The sequence below is a fragment of the Canis lupus genome, chromosome 23 (assembly GCF_003254725.2).
Source record: "Canis lupus dingo isolate Sandy chromosome 23, ASM325472v2, whole genome shotgun sequence".
In the NCBI taxonomy this organism is placed as follows: Eukaryota; Metazoa; Chordata; class Mammalia; order Carnivora; family Canidae; genus Canis; species Canis lupus.
This window is the reverse complement of record NC_064265.1, coordinates 4661312-4685434: the sequence shown is the minus strand read 5'-3', so window position 1 is coordinate 4685434 and position 24123 is coordinate 4661312. Positions and strand designations below refer to the sequence as shown.

The 24123-nt window shown below is 37.3% G+C and overlaps 1 long non-coding RNA gene across 4 annotated transcripts in view; it reads right to left on the bottom strand.

The window, feature by feature from the left end:
- Positions 1 to 24123, bottom strand: part of LOC112668795 (uncharacterized) — an 85480-nt gene that overhangs the window by 53438 nt on the left and 7919 nt on the right. For 3 of the 4 annotated variants that reach the window (XR_004808641.2, XR_007405164.1, XR_003141883.3), the window contains exons 2-3: positions 966 to 1039; positions 212 to 274 (exon numbers count right to left, since the gene is read on the bottom strand). This is a non-coding gene — a long non-coding RNA (uncharacterized LOC112668795). Of the gene's footprint in view, positions 1 to 211; positions 275 to 965; positions 1040 to 5789; positions 6179 to 24123 lie in introns of those variants that run through there. The other variant, XR_004808642.2, reaches the window with a different exon arrangement.

The window sequence follows — 24123 nt, the reverse complement described above, 5'->3', positions numbered from 1 at the left end:
AAAGTCCAGTAAAAAAAACTGAACTGGATCTCAAAATTGCAGCCCCACATAGCAGCTGTAGCCAGAAACCATAAAACATGGTGCACTGTCATATTTCCTCTGATGGCAGAGACATCTGGGCAGCATGGGGAGACAAGCTCAAAAGATTCAGGAGGACAGGTGAAAGCTAATTTAAATAAAAGGATGAAATTGGGACTTAATGACAGGGTACCTCTTCCAGGAACGGCAGAATGTTGCTTTATATCCTTGTCTATATCAGTCTCTATGGTAGTATCTGAGGAAACAATTACAATTTGCCTGAGTCTTTGAATAATCAAATTTATAGCAGTGCTGTGATATTTCTATCAACTCCTTTCAGAATCTCAGAATAATTTGCCTACATTTAGAGGCTCATGCTGGCTACCTCTCTGGACTGCCTGAGCCCCGTAGTACCCTCCCCTCCAAGTATTCCTCTCACCTGTTCCAAGTGAGCTACCTAATTCATCAGAGGTGGAGACCCAAGAGGGTCTTGGCCCACTGCCTGCACCTTATGACTGGGCTGGATCAATCTTCTGTTTTTAGCAAAAGTGGCAAAGATCATGGCCTACCAAAGAGAAGAGGCAAAATCTGGTTCTCTGGAATGTGTTACTGAAAAATGTTGTTTGGGAATTCACTATTCCATGGAGGAATTTTCTCCCCTTCCTGAGAGAAGGAGGCCAGTTACCCATAACCGTAGAGAGATTAGAAGCTAGAACACACTTGCTCTTTACTCATTTATTCAAAAATAGATCCAAAAGAACTATGATTTTTTTTTCTCCAGCAAAGTTTAAAAATATGTCTCTTTTAAAGGATGACATTTTAATACAGCCTTGGGATATTCACACAGGTTTTTGAAAGTGACTTTAATCCACTGCCCTCATTAGAAATCATTTGCATTTCTTAGGCATCCTCTCTTCTGCTTTTTATGGTCTGTAAGTTGGGCTCACCTGCTCAATCAGCCTGTAGTCATGGGTATCAGGAAGAAAAAATGCTTCAATACATTTCAGATGGAAATGGGCATCTAGGGAGAGAGCATCATGAATAAAGAGCCATCCTCACACACCTGTGGCCTCCTGAGGGCAATTCCTCCCCTGGAGTACACTGTGAACTTCTTGACAGGTGACCTGGCAATCTAAGGGTGGACCCACATTGGCACTGGTCCATCTCACCTGCTTCATGTTCTTGGCAGCCAAAGGGCGTTATCATCCTACTATGGTCCAGCTCCAAAAGGTCCCCAATATACTCTATCAAGAACTATTTTACATACCAGTCTCTTTTTTCTTAATTGTTTATTATATACACAATGCAGTCAATATGAAAACTAAGAAATATGATAAACAAAGACTGAATGAGGCACAGGTGTTCAATGCAGGTCTCATCAAAGCACAATAAAACCAACCCATTAAAGAGGTTTAGATGCATTACTTTCTCCCTCAGCAGATTTTTATGGCTCCCCTACACCCACATTCACAAAATAGAAAGGAATGAGAAGTCACATGTGTGTTCCCTAATGCTGCCTGGTTAACAGGCCCCGGAGAAAGAAGGGCTTGTGCTTTTCCAGGAAAGTAGCCAAAGAGACACTCTCTTTTGTGCTTTCTCCAGCGAGGTCATGAGTAGCAACTCCATATATTAAAAGTGCAGACAATGACACAGCCAAATGTTTCACACAAAGCCTAATTAGCTGCATGTGTTTGTATTCTCATCCCTCTTCTGAAGTCACACAGAGCCCACTCAGAGCTAGACAAAGCCTTCCTTGCTTCCTTGTACCCCAGCTCCTGGACAATCCTGACATGTAGCTTTGTCTCAGCTTTGAAACATAGAGGTCAGTTTGAGGGGCACCTGAGTGGCTCAGTTGGTTAAGCATCCGACTCAAGTCATGATCTCAGGATTCTGAAATGGAGCCCCATGTCAGGGTCCTTTCTCAGCAGGGAGTCTGTTTGTCTCCCTCTACCTTTGCCCCTCCCTCTGCTTGCAGGTGCTCTCTGTCCCTCTCTCTCTCCTCTCAAATAAATAAGTGCATCTTTAAAAATACATGAGGGGGGTCAATATGACACATAGAGATCGCATGAGAAAGCTGGGCCCCCATAGGAAATACACATAGCCATTTCTCTCATCCATTCTGCCACCTCTGGTTCATTAGAGGACCAGGCCAAAGGGGTCAATAGTACCTCCATCCCCACCTCTGAGGAATGTCAAGAGAGACTGCTGGTTCAGGTGCCTAAGACTTGTAAAAATTTTTCATATGGGTATTTAGCATAGAAACTTCAGGAGAACATTCCTAAATCAGTCAGAGGATTCAAATACTTCAACATCAATGTCCCTGCAATAGGACACTACCAATGTGCACACCTACAATGAACCCATCAATTTCTCCATGTAGCCCATTTCTTCATGTTGGCTAAGGGACGAAGATGGAGCAACATAGGTAGGTCAAATAAAAGTGAACTAGCATTCAGGTAACTAAAACAGCTAATAAAAAGTTTTACTACCCCTCTGGTCTTGAAGGATGGAACATTTCCTTCATACAGAGACCAAGATAGTGAGCATTTATGATCTGGGCCCTCCCCATTGTTAGAGTCCATCACTCAAAATTACCTCTGGAAGGGAACCTCCATGAATGAAATCTTGAGTCACTATAGTCACTAATATTCCTTGTTTCAGGCATGAAAGAGATCACTGTATAAATTTTGCTACTTAGGGGGAAAAAAGCAAAAACTTAGTAGACTCTTCTTTATTGTTACTATGTCAGTAGCAGTATAGCAATGAGTGAGCATTGAAAGTAACGTGAATGCAGGAAAATATAAATAGCCAGAGTCATTTTCAGCCAAGAAACAATCAAACAACAATCTTCTGACATTGTGCAACCCCAGGGCTTCCGGATGTGCCAAGGAGAAGATTGATTGCTTGCCTTTGGGAGGCATTCTTTCCGTTTGAGAAGGATCTGTAGGATAATCATTACACAGTTCTTTGGAGCCTCAAATGGGCTCTCTCTATAGCTTAGTTGTATTTTATATACACAGCTCCTCTGTGAGGGTTAACCAGAAGGTATAAAATGATACTACACATAGCCCTATGCACCTCAGTATTCAGGAAATCAAAATGCTCAGTGTTATAAAAGGCACAGAAAGAAAATGGGAGGCATTTGCAATAGTGTGAATTCAAACTCTAACATTGACACTCTGCTCTTGCCAGCAATTTTTTTAGGTCAAATTTGAATCAAAGAAAATAGCACACTTAAAGTTTGTTTAATGATACTGAGTAATCAGTGTTTCTAGAATGATCCAACAAAATGCTCTGTGTTCTGTGCCACCTGCAGTGCTGCTTGCCATCTTCCCCATGTTGTCTTGAGAAAGAAGTCAGAGACTAAAGGTTGAGTTTCCTTGGAAGGGAAGTTGCATCATGATCCTTAATGACACACACATGCACTCATGCTATTAGAGAAACATATAAAGAGAATTTTAGATGTATAGTGAAAAGTGGAAATATGCCACTTGAAATGTGTTTGCTACTATTTCAACATTCAGGATGGGATACCAAGGTCCAGAAAAAAAAGAGGTCTTATACTAAGGGATACAGACTTAAAGCCCTTAGAAATCCAGACTTAAAACCCTTAGAAACTGGAAATAAATTAATAAAATTAGTTAAAAACCCATTCACCAACATGGCTAAAATGAAAAACAGAACTATCACCAAATAAAGATAACATTGTGGGAAAACTGAAACCTTCATAGCATATGCTGCTTGTAGGTGTAACCACTTCTGAAAACTGCTTCACAATAGCTGTAAAGTTGCACACGTGTCTATTCTATGACCCAGCAATCCCACTCATAGGAAAGTATACCAAATAAATATATAAAATGTTCACTAAAAGACATGTACTAGAATGTTTATGACAGCACCATCATTCACAATAGCCCCAACTAGAAACACTTCTCAATCCATCAAACAGAAGTTAATAAATTGTAATATACAGAGGAGTATCATGCTGTATCCATACTACATAAACAACCACATAATGGCAACATGGATAGAATTCATTTATGTACTGTTGAGTACAATAAAGCAAAATAGGCTCTCCACAGGGAGCCTGCTTTTCCCTCTGCCTATGTATCTGCCTCTCTCTGTGTGTCTCTCATGAATAAAATAAATAAAATCTAAAAAAAAGAAAAAAAGAAAAAAGAATTACTATCACAAGATCTGAGAAAAGTGAAAAAAATACATGGAGGTAAGCCTTCCATGAGAAGCCACTTTCCATGTAAGAATTTTGCAAATACAGAGAAGACAATGGAGAGCGCTGGCTATGTTCTATTTCTTGATCCAGGTAAGGGATGTATTAGAACTCCTTTTGTGTATTCTGGAATTTTCTATATGTGAGTTGTAGCTCAAAATACAATGGTTAAAATGGAAATATCAAACCAGCATTGCAACAGGAAAACAACAACAAAAAAACAAGAGTTGATTTCAGATTTAGCCAAAGCAATACAAAGTGAGAAAACTGTAGACAAGTAGTTCAAATGTTCTGAAAGAAAAATACTCCACAAGCATACCTTCAAGTAGAAAGTATAAAAGCAATAAATAGACATTCTTTAGTACACAGTAACTTAGAAAATCCAGGGCCTGTGAGCCTCTCTTACAAAAATTATTATAGGATGAATTTCTGGTAGCAAAGACAGCTATACACAAAATGAAAGGAGAAGAGAGTAAAACAAGGACCAATAGTTGGCACTGTATTCATTTATATATAAAACTTAGTCTAAGCAACTTGAGAATTAAAAGATAACTGCCTCCTTTAATTTCACTGTGAATTTATCTCTACTATATTAGAGAAGGATTATGTTTAATATTGTCAGTAAAAATAGCATGTGTTCTATGAACCTAATCTTTTATTTCTGTCTTTCTCTCTCTCTCTCTCCATCTCTGTATCTATCTCTCCTTCTATCTATCTATCTATCTATCTATCTATCTATCAAAGGATATCTGAAATTATGTTTGCCAAGTGTTAAAAACAGTTGTTCTTGGTAATGGGGTTTCGGGTCATTATTTTTTCCTTTGTGCATGCTCCATTTTACTGCATTTTTATTTTAAAAAATGAACTTTTATGTTTATTAAAAATAACAATTATTCTTTCAAAAAATAAAAAATAAAGTGGGAACAATATAAACAAAAATAAAGTCTCTACACACAAGTCAGTTAAGAAAGTATGTTTCCCTTAGCAACACTGAAGGATATATTTAAACATAGCATTCGATAAACACATAATTTAGCAATCAACAAAATAACTGACAGTCAGCATGTAAATTATTCATATTTTAATTTTTCAACTGTTTACTCTTTTAAATTTTTATTTCTCCCTTTAAAGCAAACATATTTATTCAGGAGTCTAAAATAAGAAAAGAAGAAAATTTTGTATCAAGCTGGGTTTAAATTACACATTGAAAATTTAGGTTCAACAGAAGAAAGAAGCTTCAGATAAAAAGAAATCAAACCTATCTTAAAATGGTTGCAGTACTATTTACTTTATTAAATTCCACTTCTATAATGCCACTCTAAAGTTATTTCGTCCCCCATATTTCCACTCCTAACAAATGCAGTCTTCTGAAGCAGGCCAGAACTTCTGGTACTTTTGTTCTTTTCTGCATTGTGCATGACATCCAGTCAGGGGTGTCTATCATGACTCTACCTCTGAAAAATCGGGTAGCCTCCAATGCATACATTCCTATTGTCACTAAAGTCAAGTCTGGATTCTCTAGCATCCACACTGGCTGTCTTACCTGGAATCTCAACACATTCATTTTTTTAGTTCGCTTATGGAATCTACCATGAGAGGGCACAGAGCTGGCCATGTGAATGAATCTCCTGGCATCAGCCGGGCTACAGTCCCACAAGAAGAGTCAGCAAGAGATGTTTATGACACAGTGTGATAGAAGAGCGGAAAGCAATCACCCTCATAGTGGGCATTGTCCAGTCTGGGGAAGCCTGGGGGTGGTGCTCCCCCAAGAGGTGAAATAAACCTGACAGATGATTGCCAAGTACAGAAAAAGGTACTCCAGGAAGAGAGAGTATGACATGTGTGGGGAAATGTCTAACTGTTCACTAAATGAAGAGAGAAGATAGAGGTTGTAGTCGTGGCCCATAGGCCAGAGCAAGACCTGGGCCAGGTTGTGGAGGCATAACAGACTCTAGGCCTGATGGGATTCCACCTGAACAGCACTGCCAGATAACCTTTCCAAAAATGTAACTCTGATTTTTCTCATTCCCTTGCTTAAAATTTGCTAGCAGTTCCTCAATTAAGTATAAGCACCTTCAGAATAAATGACAATTGTTTTCTCATTTTGCAGCAGATTGGTGGATACTGCTCCACAGCCTATGCATATTATTCATTATGATAATGAAAGAGGGTAGGAGAAAATACTTAGGAAAAAATGTGAATTACCGTTGTGACTCCTTCCTATGCCATGTTAAACTCAAAGTCCTAGACTTAAAATTTCTCTCAAGGGAGCATAGGCCCTTATCATTTCTGAATAAGAAAATGAAAGAAAACTGAATAAGAAAAAAAACCTCTGAAATATAGACCATTTTTCAAGACATAATGAAGCATCACTTCAAATTATGAAGAATGGTCAAAAGAATGTCGATAAAGCCTTGTAGACATACTGTAACAAACTGGTATGTATTGTACATAATCAAAATAGTGATTTAACTAAGAAAAAGTTTCAGAAGGACAGAAGTGTTTAAAACCACTTTTGTCTTTAGTAGTTAAAGAACCTTCCTGCAACTTTATGTCTTCCATCAATTCTGACAAAGAATCATGCTCTTTTTAGGTATCTATGATGTTTCAAGCACAGCAACTGTACCTGGGGAAAAGGAGAAAGGCTTTAATGTGCCCCATCCCTTCTGGAGCTCCATATAGTCAATCCACAAAAGTTCCACAAATCCTGATTTAATAAAATCAAAATAACTTAGCTGTAGTTCCCTATCCAGTGATCTTTCCATTCACTCATGTGCTGAAGATACAATGATGAACAGAAAACAGTCATAGAATCCAAGGGAGACAGAATGAACCATAACAGAAATCTGATTACAGCTCTAATTAAGATTTGTACAAGGCACTGTGGGATCCACACTGATGCATCCTATATCTATCTGTGGGCATTCTGAAATGCACCCAAGGAAGATAGGAACTGGGCAGGAAGTTGAAGGATGAATGAATTTCTCAGGCAGGCAAGGTCAGAAGGGCACTCAAGACTATGCTCAAGAGTTTGAAAGGCAAAATACAGCCAGCCTTGACCACAGGGTACAAGCACCTGACAAAGGCAGAGAAAATCAAATTATAAACCCCAGGAACATTTTCAGTGTTGCCTTTTGAAATGTTCACTCTGAAAAGACTGCAGAGTATGAACAGTAAGGGAAGAGACTAAAGGCATAGAAGCAGTTAGAAAGTGTCCACATACACCCAGTGAAAAACGATGAGGGTTTGAACTCCTTCTTCCTTGGACCTGGCTTTTTTGGTTCAATTCTCTCTTGGTAGGACTTGTCCATGCAAATGACTAACTTCAAAAGGCATTAAGCCCAAATCATCTGACTCCAAATTTCAATTTTATAATTTCTGGGACCTCTTCTCAGACAACGAGCTCTGGTAGGGCAGCAGGGAGGCTTTGTTCACATCTATGGCTCTGGTAAACATCACATGTGGATTCACATCTAGGGCTGCTAAACTATCTTAAGTCAGTGACTCAGGAACTTCTAAAATCTGATTAAAGCCATGGATCTTTTAACTCAGAAATTATGTAAACACAAATTTTAGTGCCCAGGTTGTGTCCAAGAGTGACTGAGACTTGGGCTTTTACATTTAACTAGATTTGGTAGATTATAGGGAATAGTATTCTAAGTGCTTCTAAAGATTTAGGGTTTCACCCAGTGAGAAATCATTGATCTAGATATACTTAAAAATAGCTAAATTTTTATTTGAAATACAGATGCCTGCTTTTAATTATTAAGTAAGCTTTGGTTATGTTGCTTCATGAATAAACCATATGTTCTAAAAGGTCTCAAAATTTAGAACTAACTCAATTATTATTATTCAGTGTGGGACACACTGTATTGGATTCAGCATGGCATGAGATTATACAGAGAGTGATTTACTAATCATAAGACTAGATTCTATGTTAATGAAGCCATAATAAAAAGCTCATTTATTGAGCCCAATGCTAACTGGTCAGAATGTGGCCGTTGCTGCTTTTCTTCTCTTGTCCAAAGATGAATTCTGACACTTCCTCCATCATTAGTTACAACATTGAGGGTTTTTCAAGCCACCCAACAAGTAGCAGTGACACTTGCCCTGACCCCAGAGGACTATACTCCCATGCAGGTTTCTGTGGACCAGTAAAATATGAAGAAAAGAGATGGGAGTCATAATTACAAGTTTTGCTTATTTGTCCTCTATGGTGTTCATATATCAGCACACACTTCTTGAGTGTCTGTCATAAGTCGGGCAGTGTGGTAGACACAAAGCTACAGCAATAGGAAGAAAGAGGGTGCACTTACAGTGTAGGAGAGGGAAGATACTCCTGTAGCACAAGTCCCAGAGAGATAAGGAAGCATCTTCTGCACATGCTCATCTTGGAAATGCAGACTAGGCATGTCAGTGAAGAACGGATGGATGGAAACTGATGTGCTAGCTCTCCAAACCAAGAATATCAAGTAAACCAAACATATACTTCAAGGCAGTATTCCAGAAGGGAAAGAATCTTAGTGTTGAGGGGTGAATGAGCTAGGTCTGCATAATGCACATGAAAGAGAGGTTATGTTTACATACAAATGTGCCTACATGTAGCAACAAAAATAACAGAGGCTTAAACTAAACAGTTTATTTTTCTTTTATATAAAAGCCCAAGCTGGTAAGAAATTTCTGTTCTTGCAAATCCATCGGTGACCCAGGCTCCTACTATCTTATTGCTCCCACATTCCTAGGATGTTTTGTTCACATAATAAAAGATGGCTTATCATTAAATCCATACTCTAAGCAGCAGCATAGAAGAAGAAAGAAAGGGGAATATACCCCTCACTTCAATGACATATCTCAGAAATGGCACACAACCCATTGTCCAGATCTTAATTACATACACAAACCTAGACACAAGGGAAGTGAGGAAATGTGTCTAATTAAAAATTATTGTAGAAGGGGAGAGAGAAGGATATCACTTACATATTCTTTTAACTCAGCCTCCACATTTAGTGAGGGGAAAGCTATATTCAAGTCAAGATTAAGCCAGTGAAAACTAAACTCTCCAGTTTGAGATGTACAAAATATATTTAGAATGCCAGGCATCAAAATCTCTCATCTTTTGGGCCTAAAAGTAACCCAGGTCACATAAATACTGGGGACAATGCAAAGAGTGAGGCTAAATAAGCATGTGAATTAAGACAAGATTATCCTACAAGATCAAGAGCCAACCATAGAAGAGGGAGGGTGGGGTTGCTGAAGCTGTATAATAAAAGCTAATGCCAAGAACAAGGGCAAAAAATCAGCAACATCCCTCAAGGAAGCAGTGGTTGCCCTGGGATCTATCAGGGAAGGCATTCAAGTCTGGAGATCCAGTCAGGGTACTGCTTGAAACTTTGATTAAGGGTCCTTTTATTTATGCATTTATTTCAGCGGTGCTACCAACACCTAAATGGTGTGGATGGATAAACTTAGGATTATCAGTAGGAGAAGCCACTGATGGAGAAGAAACCACTTGGAAAGCCTGAATTGTGCTAATGATTCTCCTACATAGCCAGGATGCATACACCAGCTATCCTCATAGAATTTGACTGTCCAAAGTTATATTTAGTCAAAACTATACATGTTTTGCTTCTTAGTAGTTTGCTTCTATATAAAATCATAAGGGGAACACAGTTTGAGAGACTAAGTTTCACATTCTGATTTCCCTTCTGCTGGCACTGCTGCCTCTGGCAAGTTATTTGGGATCTCTGAACTTCAATTTCTTCCTTACATTAAATGTATAAGTTAATTTGGAGAAAATGAATACCTCCTTAGTACTAAATCTTCTCATTCATTTTATACACCTCAGTGAAGTTTTCTTTGCATCACATTTCTTGTTAACTGCATTCCTGGGTATTATATAATTTTGTTACTTTGATGCCAGATATCTTGTTCCTAACTGTATTCAGAAGTATACCAAAAAAGTTGATGATGTCTTTTTTGTATATTTTTGTAACTGGCCACTGTAGGAAACTCCTTTATTAGTTCTAATAACTTTGTAGCTGATTTTCTTGAATTTTTTAGGAAAATGTTACCTGCATTTAATAAATATTTATTGAATGAATGAGTGAACTGAGTTGCCCCTATATTTTCAATGCTTTTCACTAGTCCTATTTAAACCAAATTTCTTCATTCTTTAGAGCACATTTAATTCATATTTCAGTTGTCTTATTAATGTCTCCAAGTAATTTTTCCATAAGAACATATGAACGCTATGTTGTCTCAGTTATTACATATTTGATAATATACTTGTTTTGCCTTTGTCTTAAAACCCAATAAATATTGACCCATTATCTTTGGGTATCTAAAGTTTCAGAGGATGTCTTACTAGACTGTAAGTTCCATGAGGGCATGGATCTACATTGGCTACCTTTCAAGCACAAAGCAGAGTAACTGGAATGTCATAGGCACTTTCATTAGTCAGCTTTTGTTTAGTTCTGCTGCTGTAACAGATAAGTCTAATAGTTCCAAACAATGAAAGTCTATTTCTCAATCACATTATGTGTCAGCTGCAGGCAGGCTGAGGCTCCACTCATAGCTATAGCTCTCCTTACATCTTTTTTATCCCACAATCCAGGTTGATAGAGCAGATCCTATCTGGATATTTTTTCCTCACAGAAAGGAAAGGACAATGGCAGAACTACATATAAATCTTGCTTTTAAATCTTCTACTAAAGTGCAGCACATAACCTCAACTTATATTCCATTACCCAAAGGAAGTTACATGGCCAAGGCTGACATCAAAAGGGAGGTATGCTCCCTCCATAGGCAGGCATGTCAGGTCACATAGAACAAGTAGGAATGTATTAATCTTCTTATAGACAGGACAACAAATTCAGAACAATAACACATCATGGGACTTGACAAATACTTGTTGAATAAATACAATTGTTTTATTTTTCTCCCTGCCTGGACCCCTACTGGATTTTTTCTTTATTCCTAAAAATTCAGTATATCATTAGACTGTATCTGAAGATGGAGTTTAACAAAAACATTAGATTGTGAATCTAATATCTCTATTCAGTCATCTAGTCTGGTCCTTAGTGAATATTTTATCTCTTACGTTTTTGGTGGAATTTTTTTTGTTTTGTTTTGTTTTCAATCTTAGGGAAATGTACTTCTATCCTTTTCCTTATTTTTGCTTTTACACTCTGCTTTGTTCTTTCTGTTAAGTCTTATTACAAGTATAATTAATATCTTGTGTCTATTCCCCACCTAGCTTATCTCTTCTTACAAACTTTGAATATCTTCACTTTTCTCTGAGCTCTAAGAATATTACTACAATAGCTACCAGACTCCTAGATCTACTTTCTGTGAGGGTCAGCAGTGTTCACTGTTTTATATAATAGATGATCAAAAATAAAGAAATCAGGTGTCAGACTGTATAAGTCATTTTTCAATAAGTTATTGTATTTTTTCCCCTCAAGGTGGAATTAAAATAAAAATCATGTGATTATGTCTCTGTTAACCATTAAGTGTGTTTAGGGTTTTTTTAAGATTTTTATTTATTTATTAATGAGAGCCAGAGAGAGACAGAGAGAGAGAGAGAGAGAGATGCAGAGACACAGGTAGAGGGAGAAGCAGGCTCCATATAGGGAGCCCAACATGGGACTTGATCCCGGGACTCCAGGATCATGCCCTGGGCGGAAGGCGGCGCTAAACCACTGATCCCCCCGGGGCTGCCCTAGTTTTAAATGTGCAACAAATCACTGAAACCCAGCTAATATATGTTTTTATTTTGATTACAAGTAGGGGCCCTTTAATCCCATTTTGTCCATTTTTCTAGGACAATTATCAATAGCTCCTATTTTCATTCCCAGAAGGATCGTGGTTTGGAATAGAAATTATATTATTACCCTAATCATTAATCAACTTTTGTCTCCTTATAAAGACAAAGATATTAAGAATAATTAGGCCCCACCCCTCTGACTATCCTTAGGAGGATCTAAGTCATTAAAAAACAATCTCTCGCTTCTGATGTTACATCCTCGAAGACAATTAACCAGTGCAGATCTGGACCTGTTTCGATGAATAAGAGCAGAGAAGAGAAGTATTACAAGAAAAGCTAATCTACAGGCAAAGAATTGGATTGCTGCATTTGATTAATGCATCCACACTTTGCTGGTTTCTGAAGATGGGGAAAAGTAGGGTTCTAATGGAGCATATCCATCACCAAACCATATCCATTGCATCAGTAGAGAAAGTATTTGCATTCTGTGGTATTTGTCTAGCCAGAAACTGGGACACATCTTCCTTCTATGTTCACAACAGTGAACAATCGGGATTCTTTTTTCTTTTGCTGAGTTTATATTTTATCTATGTTATCTGGATAAACTTCCAGGAATGTTTGTGGAAAGTGAAATATGCAGTCAGTAAATTATTTGGGTTAGTCTAGAAGTCATACTGTGATATCCTTCATTAAGGATTTTTAAAAATATTTCTATCATTTTTTTATTTCTAAGAACTCTTTTGTTTCCATGAAAGATAATTCTTTCATGATTCTCTACTTACATTTTATTGATGTAACACCCCCTCTGATTTCATTGTATTCTATTATTATTTATCTATTAATAGCAGTAAATTTGTTGAAAAGGAACTACAGGTCCATATTGGCATTCTAAATTTTTTATTACTGATTTTATAGGTAGATAGATGGAAAGACAGAAATTTAGAAATAGTTGCAGATTCTATATATACATATATTGGGAAAGTTTTTAAATGTTTACTTGTTCCTTCATGGTAGTAGGAAGTCTATGTTCAGTTTTAGGAGTTAACCCAGGTGCTACTGAAGTTTCTATGGCTCAAATATATTAGTGTTCAAATCTTTAGGAAAGTATCAAGAGAAAAAGGAAAGGTTTTAATTTATTGAAAAAACAATAGTCTTCAGAGCATGGGGTATTTTAGTAAATACAGGCAAAACAAGGCAGGCTTGGGCAGAAAAATCTTTTTGGGCTAAACATTCTCTCCACCTCTTGAATCCTTTCTCTCTGCACACACACAGTCCCCCTAATCCAACAGAAGGAAGCCCGCATGACCCTTAGCTTATCATCTACATTCCAAGCCATTTGGGGTGCCATCTTGGGATATTCCCATTCTGTGTAGATCCTTGCAAAGCCTGGTTGGTAAGTCTAATATGATCATAAATTTGCCCACCCCCACCCATACACACATATCCATTGCTGATAACCAGTTCTCATTCTCAATTCAGTTAAGAGGAATTTACTGAGTTATTTGTTTTGTTTGCCAGAGGTCTTCTTAATCTCTTAGGTAAGTTATTCCCTCAATAGAAAGAATGGGAACTTATCAGTCCCTCCTTCTTGTCTCTACATTCAAAAATCCTTGAAATTCTAAAATGACACCACTTGCTAATTCATAGCCATGACATAGGGATTTCTTTGTTATTAGGTCATATCCATAGAGATGTGGAAAACTACAAAGAACTGGTCCTGTGGGCTAAGATGGCTATTTGGAACAGAAGTTGGGAGAAATTCATTATTCTATTCCATTATCATAGGTTCAATCCACTACAGCATGCAGATATTTCAGTGAGTTCCAAAGCAACCCAATGGAAACTTCCTCAATCACATGAGATGACAAAATGGTCTCTTATTTGAGACTTTTGGCAGACATTCCTTCTTTCTAGAGCTCTGTCTCATATCTCCAAGGTCACCAACAATTCAATCACTATGGAATCAATAAGTAGACAACACTAAGTAACTGAATTGGCGTTCCCAATGTGGCAGTACTGAGTACTCCCCTCTAAATTTTACCCTGGCACTGGAAGCAAGTGCCCTTTTATTTAAGGTACTGAAGCCACAATTGTTTGAATGTGTGCTCTAAACAACTCGTTTGTGTTATAACCCTTTGTTTGCCTGTGATTCAACTTTGGAATCACTGTCAATGAGGATTATATCATGAACATTATCCTTGGAGTACTTTATGTAGCAATTCTTATCACATTGCTGCTATGTCTGTTGAGGCAGTTGGTTTAGGGGTGCAAATAGGAGGCATAGTATGGTTATTAGTGGCTATTGCCTTTATTTTTAGTTCTGTTTAACTACTAAGAAAAATACTGACAATTTAAGAGCTTCAACTGAACAGCAAGCTTCAAAAAAAGATGTGTGAGTTTACTTGAGTTACTTTTAACTTTGAGCTCCACCTACACACACCTGCTGAAAGTGTGGACAAGAGGGAGGACATGTGGTGACAGTCCTTGGACTGAGAGACCTCAAAGGAACCTAAGAGAAGCTTAAGGTCTCTGGGATCCCTTTAAGAAAATTGCAAAGTCTGGGAAAATGCTTCATCCAGGTGTCTTTCTTCTATTTTGGACATACAAGAAATCAGAAGAAAAGCAAAGTGTAATTTGCATTTTCAGTAGGAAGCAGAAGTGTGTAGTCCTTCAAAACAGCCTATCCTTACTCAAAAAAATCAGCAAGTCATGCATGTTAATACTGAAGAGATTAAAGCCTAAAGAGTCTAATCTCTCTATTCTCAGTTAGGTAACCAGTTCATGGAAGGGGTAGACGTTGGACATGTGTGTTCCAATTTCCACCCAGTGTCCTCATCCTCACCTTATATCCTTCTCCACATTACTCTACAATCAAAGATGTTTGCCCATGATGGTTTTGGTAGGCATGTGAGACTTCATTTCATAAGACTGATATTTAATTTCCAAATCTCCTATGCTAGAAATCTTTGAGCCTTCTTTGATTTGGCTCTATCTCATTCCTCTGACCACTGAGGAGGGATTAACCAAGTTCAGGCCTTCAGCATTTGGTATCTGGTTTCCTACCATGGCACCTTAATGCACTCCTTTCTCTCAGACTCTCACTTTTCCAATTCTGTATGCTCCCATTAGGTTTATCTTCCTCCCAAGTGATTTGGATCACTCTCTTCCTGAATACTATTCTAGATTCTCATTGCTTACAGAATCTCATTAAAAATCCTTAGGCTCTTAGGATATGAATGTAAAATGCTTCTCTAGCCTCATCTCCTATGATTTGTTTTGCCAAGTATGTACTGCTGGCACTAGGGCCTGCCAGACTTTTCCAGAAAAAAAAAAAAAAAAGCCATGCCTGTTGTTCTCCTTTTAATGCCCTAGATCTTAATAGATACCGATTCCTCTCTTCAGAATACTATGCTTTTCTTTTTAAATTATCATAATTTGAAGCAACATAGTTAATTGAGTGCAAGTGAACAAAACAATGTTGAATTCAATACCTATTCTCTCCACTTTGTTTATATTCCAAAATTTATTCTTCTAATTCCTCTAGATGATTAGTTCCAGAAACCATAGAACACCACATCTATGTCAAATATCTTCCTTTAGAAGAATGCTTACCCTGTTACGCCCCCTGTACTGTGATATCCCATAAACAAGTCTGCTGTCAGAGCCCCCTGAGCTAATGGGCATGTGGCCCACACACCTCATTTTCCAGTCACTGCATATTCAGCTGGAGGGAAATAATCAGAGTCATCAATACAATGAGAATCTGGTCCATGTCAACCTTCCACCACGGGTCATCTCCCAAAAGCCAGATATATATCCAAAATAAAGAGAAGGCCCTCAACCAGTTATGCACAATGCCAAGAGAGGCTATGCTTGTCTTAGGATTAAGTTCTAATAACCTGGCTGAAGGGTCTCAGGAAGAGAAATTGTCCAAAAATTTAGTGCTAATTTTTCTGGGGTCTCCTGAGGCTACTTCTAAGAGTAAGAATCCTTGAGAAGCAAGAGGTCTGAAAAAGGAGTAGTCCTATTAAGGTAAAGATCTTCATGTAGAAAGGTATGCATAGAGGAATATTTAATAGGAAATATGTACTCTCGGGAGGATTAGTATTGGTCTTCAAGGGAAAAAGACCTTTTTAGGGGTAGGATCCTAATGGAAGAAAGGTTCTAGTGAAGGATCTTCATGAAATAAGGGTCCTTAAAGGGAAAATGTCCTCATGAACAAAAGTCTTCATAGGGAAGGATTTTAATTGGAGAAAGAGTTCTCCCTGTTTTAGGATCCTTACAGGAGAAGAATACTCATGAGGGAGAGTTCCCTCAGTGAAAAGCCTATATGAGTTTTGTTTCCTAGGCTAATGACTATTCCTCTACCAGAACTCTTCTTCATATGACCTTTCTAAGAAGAGTGGGAGATGTGAGGATTCCATGCATAAGAATAAAAGCAAGGAACCTAATAATAGCAAATGTACATTGGTACTATGTACCAAGCAAGCCTGACTCCCTTTACAATACTAGCTAATTTAATCCTTACAAAAATCCCAGGAGGTAGGTGAATTATCATATACATTTAACAGGGATGAAACTAAAAAACAAGGCAAAGTACCCTGCCTGAATCATAAAAATTGGTAAGTAGTAGAACTAGAGTTTGAATCTAAAACCCAGCTTCTTGCCCAATATACTAATCTACAGTAATGTCAAAGGCCTTATATTACTCTACCGCAGAAAGAAGTCAGGGATTATAAACCTGAAATCAAGGGATCCCTGGGTGGCGCAGCGGTTTGGTGCCTGCCTTTGGCCCAGAGCACGATCCTGGAGACCCGGGATCGAATCCCACGTCAGGCTCCCGGTGCATGGAGCCTGCTTCTCTCTCTGCCTCTCTCTCTCTCTCTCTCTCTCTCTCTCTCTCTCTCTCTCTGACTATCATAAATAAATAAAAAAAAATTAAAAAAAAAGAGTAGACATCAAAAAAAAAAAAAAACCCAACAGTTCTCCCATCAAAGGACTAAACAAGCCTGACTCTGCATAGCTTCCAAGATCAGACAAGATCAGGCACGTTCAGGGTGGTATAGCCATAGACTATAAAGGCAAGAGAAATAAAAACAATAATGAACTATTGGGACTTCATCAAGATAAAAAGCATCTGCACAGCAAAGGAAACAATCAACAAAACTAAAAGGCAACCTACAGAATGGGAGAAGATATTTGCAAATGATATATCAGATAAAGGGCTAGTATCCAAAATCTATAAAGAACTTATCAAACTCAACACCCAAAAAACAAACAAGCCAGTCAAGAAATGGGCAGAAGACATGAACAGACATTTCTCCAAAGAAGACATACACATGGCCAACAAGCATATGACAAAATGCTCCGCATCACTGGCCATCAGGGAAATACAAACCAAAACCACAATGAAATACCACCTCACACCAGTAAGAATGGTGAAAATGAACAAGGCAGGAAACAACCAATGTTGGAGAGGCTGTGGAGAAAGAGGAACCCTCTTGCACTGTTGGGGGGAATGTGAACTGGTACAGCCACTCTGGAAAATTGTGTGGAGGTTCCTCAAAGAGTTAAAAATAGATCTGCCCAACGACCCAGCAATTGCACTGCTGGGGCTTTACCCCAAAGATACAGATGCAGTGAAATGCCAGGACACCTGCACCCCAATGTCTATAGCAGCATTGTCCACAATAGACAAAACGGTGGAAGGAGCCTCAGTGTCCTCTGACAGATGAATGGATAAAGAAGATGTGGCATATATATATATGACAGAATATTACTCAGCCACATGGATGGAACTGGAGAGTATTATGTTAAGTGAAATAAGTCAATCAGAGAAAGACAATTATCATATGGTTTCACTCATATATGGAATATGAGAAATAGTGAAAGGGACCATAAGGAGGGGAAACTTAGTAGGGAAAAATTAGAGAGGAAGACAAACCATGAGAGGCTCCTAACTCCAGGAAACAAACTGAGGGTAGCTGAAGGGGAGTTGGGTGGGGGGATGGGGTAACTAGAGGATGGGCATTAGGAGGGCACGTGATGTGATGAGCACAAAGTATTATACTATACGTTGGCAAATTGAATTTAAATACATTATAAATATAAATTTAAAAATAAAAAAGTACACACACACAAAAAAAGAATCTCACAGCTCTATAGGCTTTATTGCTCTCCTATTCTCTTAGCACTGAGGTACCTTCTGCCTAAAAGAGTAAATAATTAAACTCTTAAAACAGAAAGGTTTGAGCATTTGTTCAGGACAGCCACAGTCTCTGGAATACAAAACCCCAGAGTTGCAGTAGGAAGTGGCTATTATTGATGAAAAAAAATCTGGATAGATCTTTGAGGGATTGGATTTTAAAAAGTCAGCTCAAGTTGCCAATTTGGGCCTGAAGAAGAAGAAACTTTCCAAGGGTCCTCAACCCTCAGTAAAGTTCCTGTGACATGCAGGACTCCAAAATAAACCCAACCTTGAGACACTGGTTGAGGCCTGTGATGGAATGCCCATCACTTGCACCTGGTCACCAGCCCAGGAAACAACTCTGCCTTTAGGTCTGCACTATGCTCCTACCTAGGCCCTGCCTAAATTGTAATCCTAATTGGTATGCTGTTGCAGAAACAGCAAACTAATTTTCTTTTTTTCAAGTCTGTGCTTCCTAAGATTCCTAATGCAATGAGACATCCAGACATAAAGCAAAGAAAAGGGAGGTGTAACCACCAACAAAAACAAAAGGCAATCTATGATTAGATGATATATGCAAATGATACATCCAGTAAGGGGTTAATATCCAAAATACATAAAGAATTGATAAAACTCAAAAACCAAAACCACAAATAATCCAATTAACACATGAGCAGAGGACCTGAACAGACATTTTTTCAAAGAAAACATAAAGATGGCGAACAGATACATAGAGAGATACTCAATATCATTCATCATCAGGAAAATGCAAATCAAAACAGCAATGAGATATCACCTCACATCTATCAGAATGGCTAAAATCAAAACCACAAGAAACAATAGGTGATGGCAAGGATGTGGAGAGAAAGGAACCCTCTTGCACTCTTGTTGGATATGTAAAGTGGTGCAGCCATTGTGGAAAACAGAATCGAGTTTCCCCAAAAACTTAAATATAGGATTATTCTACAATCCAGCAATCACACCACTGGTTATTTACTCAAAACAAAAACACTAACTCAGATGTATACATGCACCCCTATGTTTATTGCAGCATTATTTACAATAGCCAAGGCATAGAAGCAGATCAAGCATCCACTGGCTGATGAATGGATAAAGAGGATTAAGAGATACCAACTTCCAGTTGTAAAATGAATAAATCCCAGGAATGAAAAGTACAGCATAGAGAATACAGTCAATAACATTGTAATAACATTGTACGGTGACAGATGGTGACTACACTTATCCTGGTGAGCACTGAGTAATGTATAGAATTGTTGAATCACTATGTTGTACACCTAAAACTAATATAACACTGTATGTCAACTATATATTTCAGTAACTAATTAATTAATTAATTGAGGGAGAGAAAGAGAGAAGACAAGTAGGAAGAAAACAAAGGCCAGATGGTATCTCAGAAAATCAGTGAAGTAATAGGATTAGCTCTGTGCCACACTAGCCATTGACCATCAACAACCCTGGGGAGAATTAAGCCCAGGATGAGGCAGAGGACAGATTAAATTGCAGCATGTTTAAAGTCAAAATTCGCAAATCTAAGCCATAGATATATTTGGCTCAACCCTTACTGCAAGTCTCTCCCTATACAAGAATTAGATGACTTCATGTAAAGATGATCCATAAATGAAAAGGGACCAATTTCATACATAAAACAAACAAACCAAAAAAAGGGGGCGAACAACACAAGATGAAAAGCATACATAAAAATGCAAATGTTTCTTCAGTCGCAAAGAATTGCAGGTAACTTTCTTTTAAAAAAGACTTCATAAAAAAAATAAATAAGACCTCATATAAAAAACTAAGTGCTCAAAAAGCATCAAAAGAGATTATAATAGGAGCAATAAAGTGAGCTAGCAAGGTAGAAATGGAAGAAGAAAATGAAAACAGTACAGAATTCAAGTCATATCAGAAGTAGAAAACTATTGAATATCTATAACTAAAATATAGCCAAGTCTCTGGATGGCAAAGCTTGGGTAATTGCTCAAGCAGTAAGAAAGACAACAGATAGGGGCAATAGGGTGGCTTAGTTAAACGTACCACTTCCACTCAGGTCATGAGTCCAGGGTCCTGGAATCGAGCCCTACATCAGGCTCCCTACTTAGCACGGAGTCTGATTCTCCCTCTCCCCCTGCCTGCCACTTCCCCTGCTTGTGCTCACTCTCTCTCTCTCTGTCAAATAAATAAAATCTTTTAAAAAGAAAATAGATATTTAAAGGATGATGAAGGGGATGATAAAATAAAAAACAAGTAAGAATCAATATATACATAATTAATATTCTGAGAGAGAAAAAAATGAGCCAAATATGTATCTATTTACTTTCTGTGTATATTTTATATAAAGAGAGTTCACTTCTGCCACTGTTATTATACAGGTTAATATTAGTAATAATTATAATATAGGTAACACAGAATAGAACCTTTTTATATGTATGTACAAGTGTGTGTATTGAATATATATATGCACACACACTCACAATGGTAGAATAGTATATAACAATAGTAAAAGTAAACTTGCCTGGAATAAAGAAATACTATGCCCTGAGGAATATTGGGCTAGGGAGGAGTTGATTGCAAAATATTCATCAGTAAATTCTATTCCAATGGAGTCACTGAACATTAGGGATGAAGATAAAATAATCATCAGAGACTCAGTCTTCCACTTTTATAGATTAGGTAATTCAAGCCAATTCTTCCACAGGGCACACAAGAACTTAAAGCATACGGAAGTGAAGAAGGAAGAAACCTAAGCCTAGAGAAATAAGAAGTACTTGAACAGCCTAGAAGGGTTTAAGATCATTGAGTTCCCAAACACAAACTTCAAAATAACCATCCTAATATATTCAAGGAGATAAAATACAAGATTGAGGATTTGAGAAGAAAACTAGAAAGTATAAAATAGAACTAAGTCAAAATTCTTAAACTGAAAATTTTAATTGGTAAAATCAAGAACTTAAGGCTTAGACACTGATGAAAAAGAATTATTGAACTGGAAGCAAGAACAGAAGAAAATATCCAAAGTGAAACATGAGAGAGAAAAGGATAAAAATATAGAAAAAGAGTCAGAAAAAAGTGAGAAAGACTGACATGTATTTAATGGAATCCCAAAAAGAGAGGTCACAGAGAACTGCACTGGAGCAATACTTGGCAAGATTATGGCTGAGAATTTTTCAAAACTGATGATAAAAGCATCGAGCTATAGGTCCAAAAAGGCCTAAGCAGAGTTAGAAAACAAAACAAAATAAAACAAAGAACAATTAAACACTTCAGGGTAAAATTAATGAAATAAGTGTTATGGTCCTCTAAAGAGGCAGGTGGATCCCCAGCCAAAGTTGAAGATAACCAGAGGCTGTGGAATGGTTGATTACTTACCTAACGGAGGTCTCTGGGGAGAGCAGGGCAGGTGTCTCCAGCAGGTCTGAAATGACGTCAGAGGGCAAGGAAAGCAAACCCTCCTGGCTGTCACTGTGGCTAAGGGGTAGGGCCAGAGTGAGGGTCCCCTCCTGCAGGTAGGTTTGAATTCCTGTGGTTTGAATCTCCAACTGGCACCAAAGGAAGGAACACAAAGGCTTTCTTATCAGCTTCTCCAGATGTGGGCAGAAGGAAGAGGGTATGGGAAGTCTCAAAAGCTGTCTGAAGTCAGACTTCTCATTACAAAGAACAATCAGACTGTTTGGTGACTGACTTCCCTTCAGAAACAATGGAATCAAACAGAAGACAGTGAACTCGTACCTTCAATGTGCAGAAAGCACAATAGTATCAATCTAGAATTCAATACTCAGCAAAATACACCTGGAGAATGGAGATGAAACAAATACAAATAAAAAATGGAAAGAATTATAAGCTGCATATCCAAACCACACTTAGGGAAAGAACAAAGAATCTTCTGCAGGCAGAAAAAAAATGACCCCACATGAAAGCTCGTGAGAGCTTGGAGATGCAGGAAGGAATGAAAAGCAACAAAAAGGCAAATATGTAAGTCAACCAAAATGAGTGCTTCCTGTATAAAATAACAAAATGTAAGTATTTAAAAAGAGAAAAATCAGGTGGGCATCAAGGCAGAAAAAGAAAATCATCAACAGGATTATGGAGGGTGTAATTGTGTGTTGGGGAGGAATTTGGTGAGGTTCTTGTCGAGCTCAGCATTATCCAAGCAACATTTAATACCAGTAGACAATGGTGCAATTTCCATAAAGCTCTGAGTAAAAAGAAGACATATACATTAATTAGATACCTAGCCAAGTCACTTTCCAAGTACAAATGCAACTGAGAAATATTCCAAAAGATGAAAGAACTCAGGAAATCTAACACTGTGAGTCTTTCATGAAGAAAATTATTAGAATAATAAAATGAACATAAATAGCAATAAACCAAGGTAAAGAAAATATAAATGCAATGCCAAGGTAAAAGAAATGCTGATGGTGTGTTTTAAAAATAGGAAAAAAATTGACCACAAAGAAAAGGCTGTAAATGTTATAAAACTTGGCAACATTAAAATAAGATAACTAATAAAATCAGCAGTGTTAAGGAAATAAGAGAAAAAAGTATGTTTGCTATTTCTTCAACTTTTATGGCAAAGATTTCCAAAACTATATTACAAAATTAAATTATATGGTTCAAATATTATTCCAAACTCATAAATTTTTTCATACTAAAGAATCTTTGAAGACTAATACATTTTTAATAAAGACACACTTATCTTAAGTATAACCATTGTAATTACAATTTATGTTGTATCCTTAGGCAATTTTTCTAAACTTCTACCTTACATACCCAGTTTTTTCTCTATCATGTGCATAGAGAGATATCTGAAGTGATTTTCACCAAAACTTTATTGATTATCTCTGGGTTTTGTTTTTTGTTTTGTCTCTGGAGAGTGGAATTTGGAAGAATTTTTATCTTTCCATAATCCTTTCTCCATTGCTTGAATGTTTTATGATGAGTAAGTAGCATTTTTAAATAACAAAAGTCATTTTTCTCAAAGAATGATAACAAAATGAGAGAAATATTTGCAACATATATGACAAGCAATAGCCGATACACAGCTATATAAACATCACCAGGAGGAAGAAAACACTATAGGATATTGGCACAGGACATGAAGTCAATTCACGAAGAAAAAATACAAATATTGGTAAGCAAATGAACAAAATGCTCTACTTCATTAATTTTCAAGCACAAAAATTAGATGGAAATAAAATATAAATATTCATTTATCAGATTGACACAAATGAGAAACATTATCAGTCTATGTTTGGTGAATGGCTCCTAGGACTCCTTATACTCTACAGGCATGCAGTTTGGAGGAGACAAAATGTACTGTGCTTTTTTCAATATAGTGAGTTTTACTATATTGAATCAGGACAATGAAGAGATATGAGTGGGGGTAATACATATTCTATGGATAGAATTCTTTTCATGTTCTAGTTCTCTTCCCAAATTTTTAATCTTGTCTCTTCTCTCAAGTTCCTTAAATGAATTTGTATTACTTTACAGTAATTTCCAACAAAATCTCATTACTTTGAATCACCAAAAGCAACCAGAATTTTTCATCCACTACTAGTGGGTGTATGAAACAGTACAATCACTTTGAAGAACTGTTTGGGAGTTTCTAATAAAGTTAAAATACATTGACACTATACCCCAGAAATTCCACTCCTAATTATGTACCTGAAAGAACTCAATGTCCATAAAATCTTGTACAGGAATATTCACAGCAGTTTTAGGTATAATAAACAAAAACAGAACACAACCTAAATATCAATAGGAACGTAACTAAACTGGTTCATGCAGGTAATGGGATACCACTCAAAAATGCAAAGGAACAAATCACTGATATAAAAACACATGTGAACGTCACAGACATAATTTGAACAGAAGAGTACACACTACATGCTTTCTTGTATTTGAAGT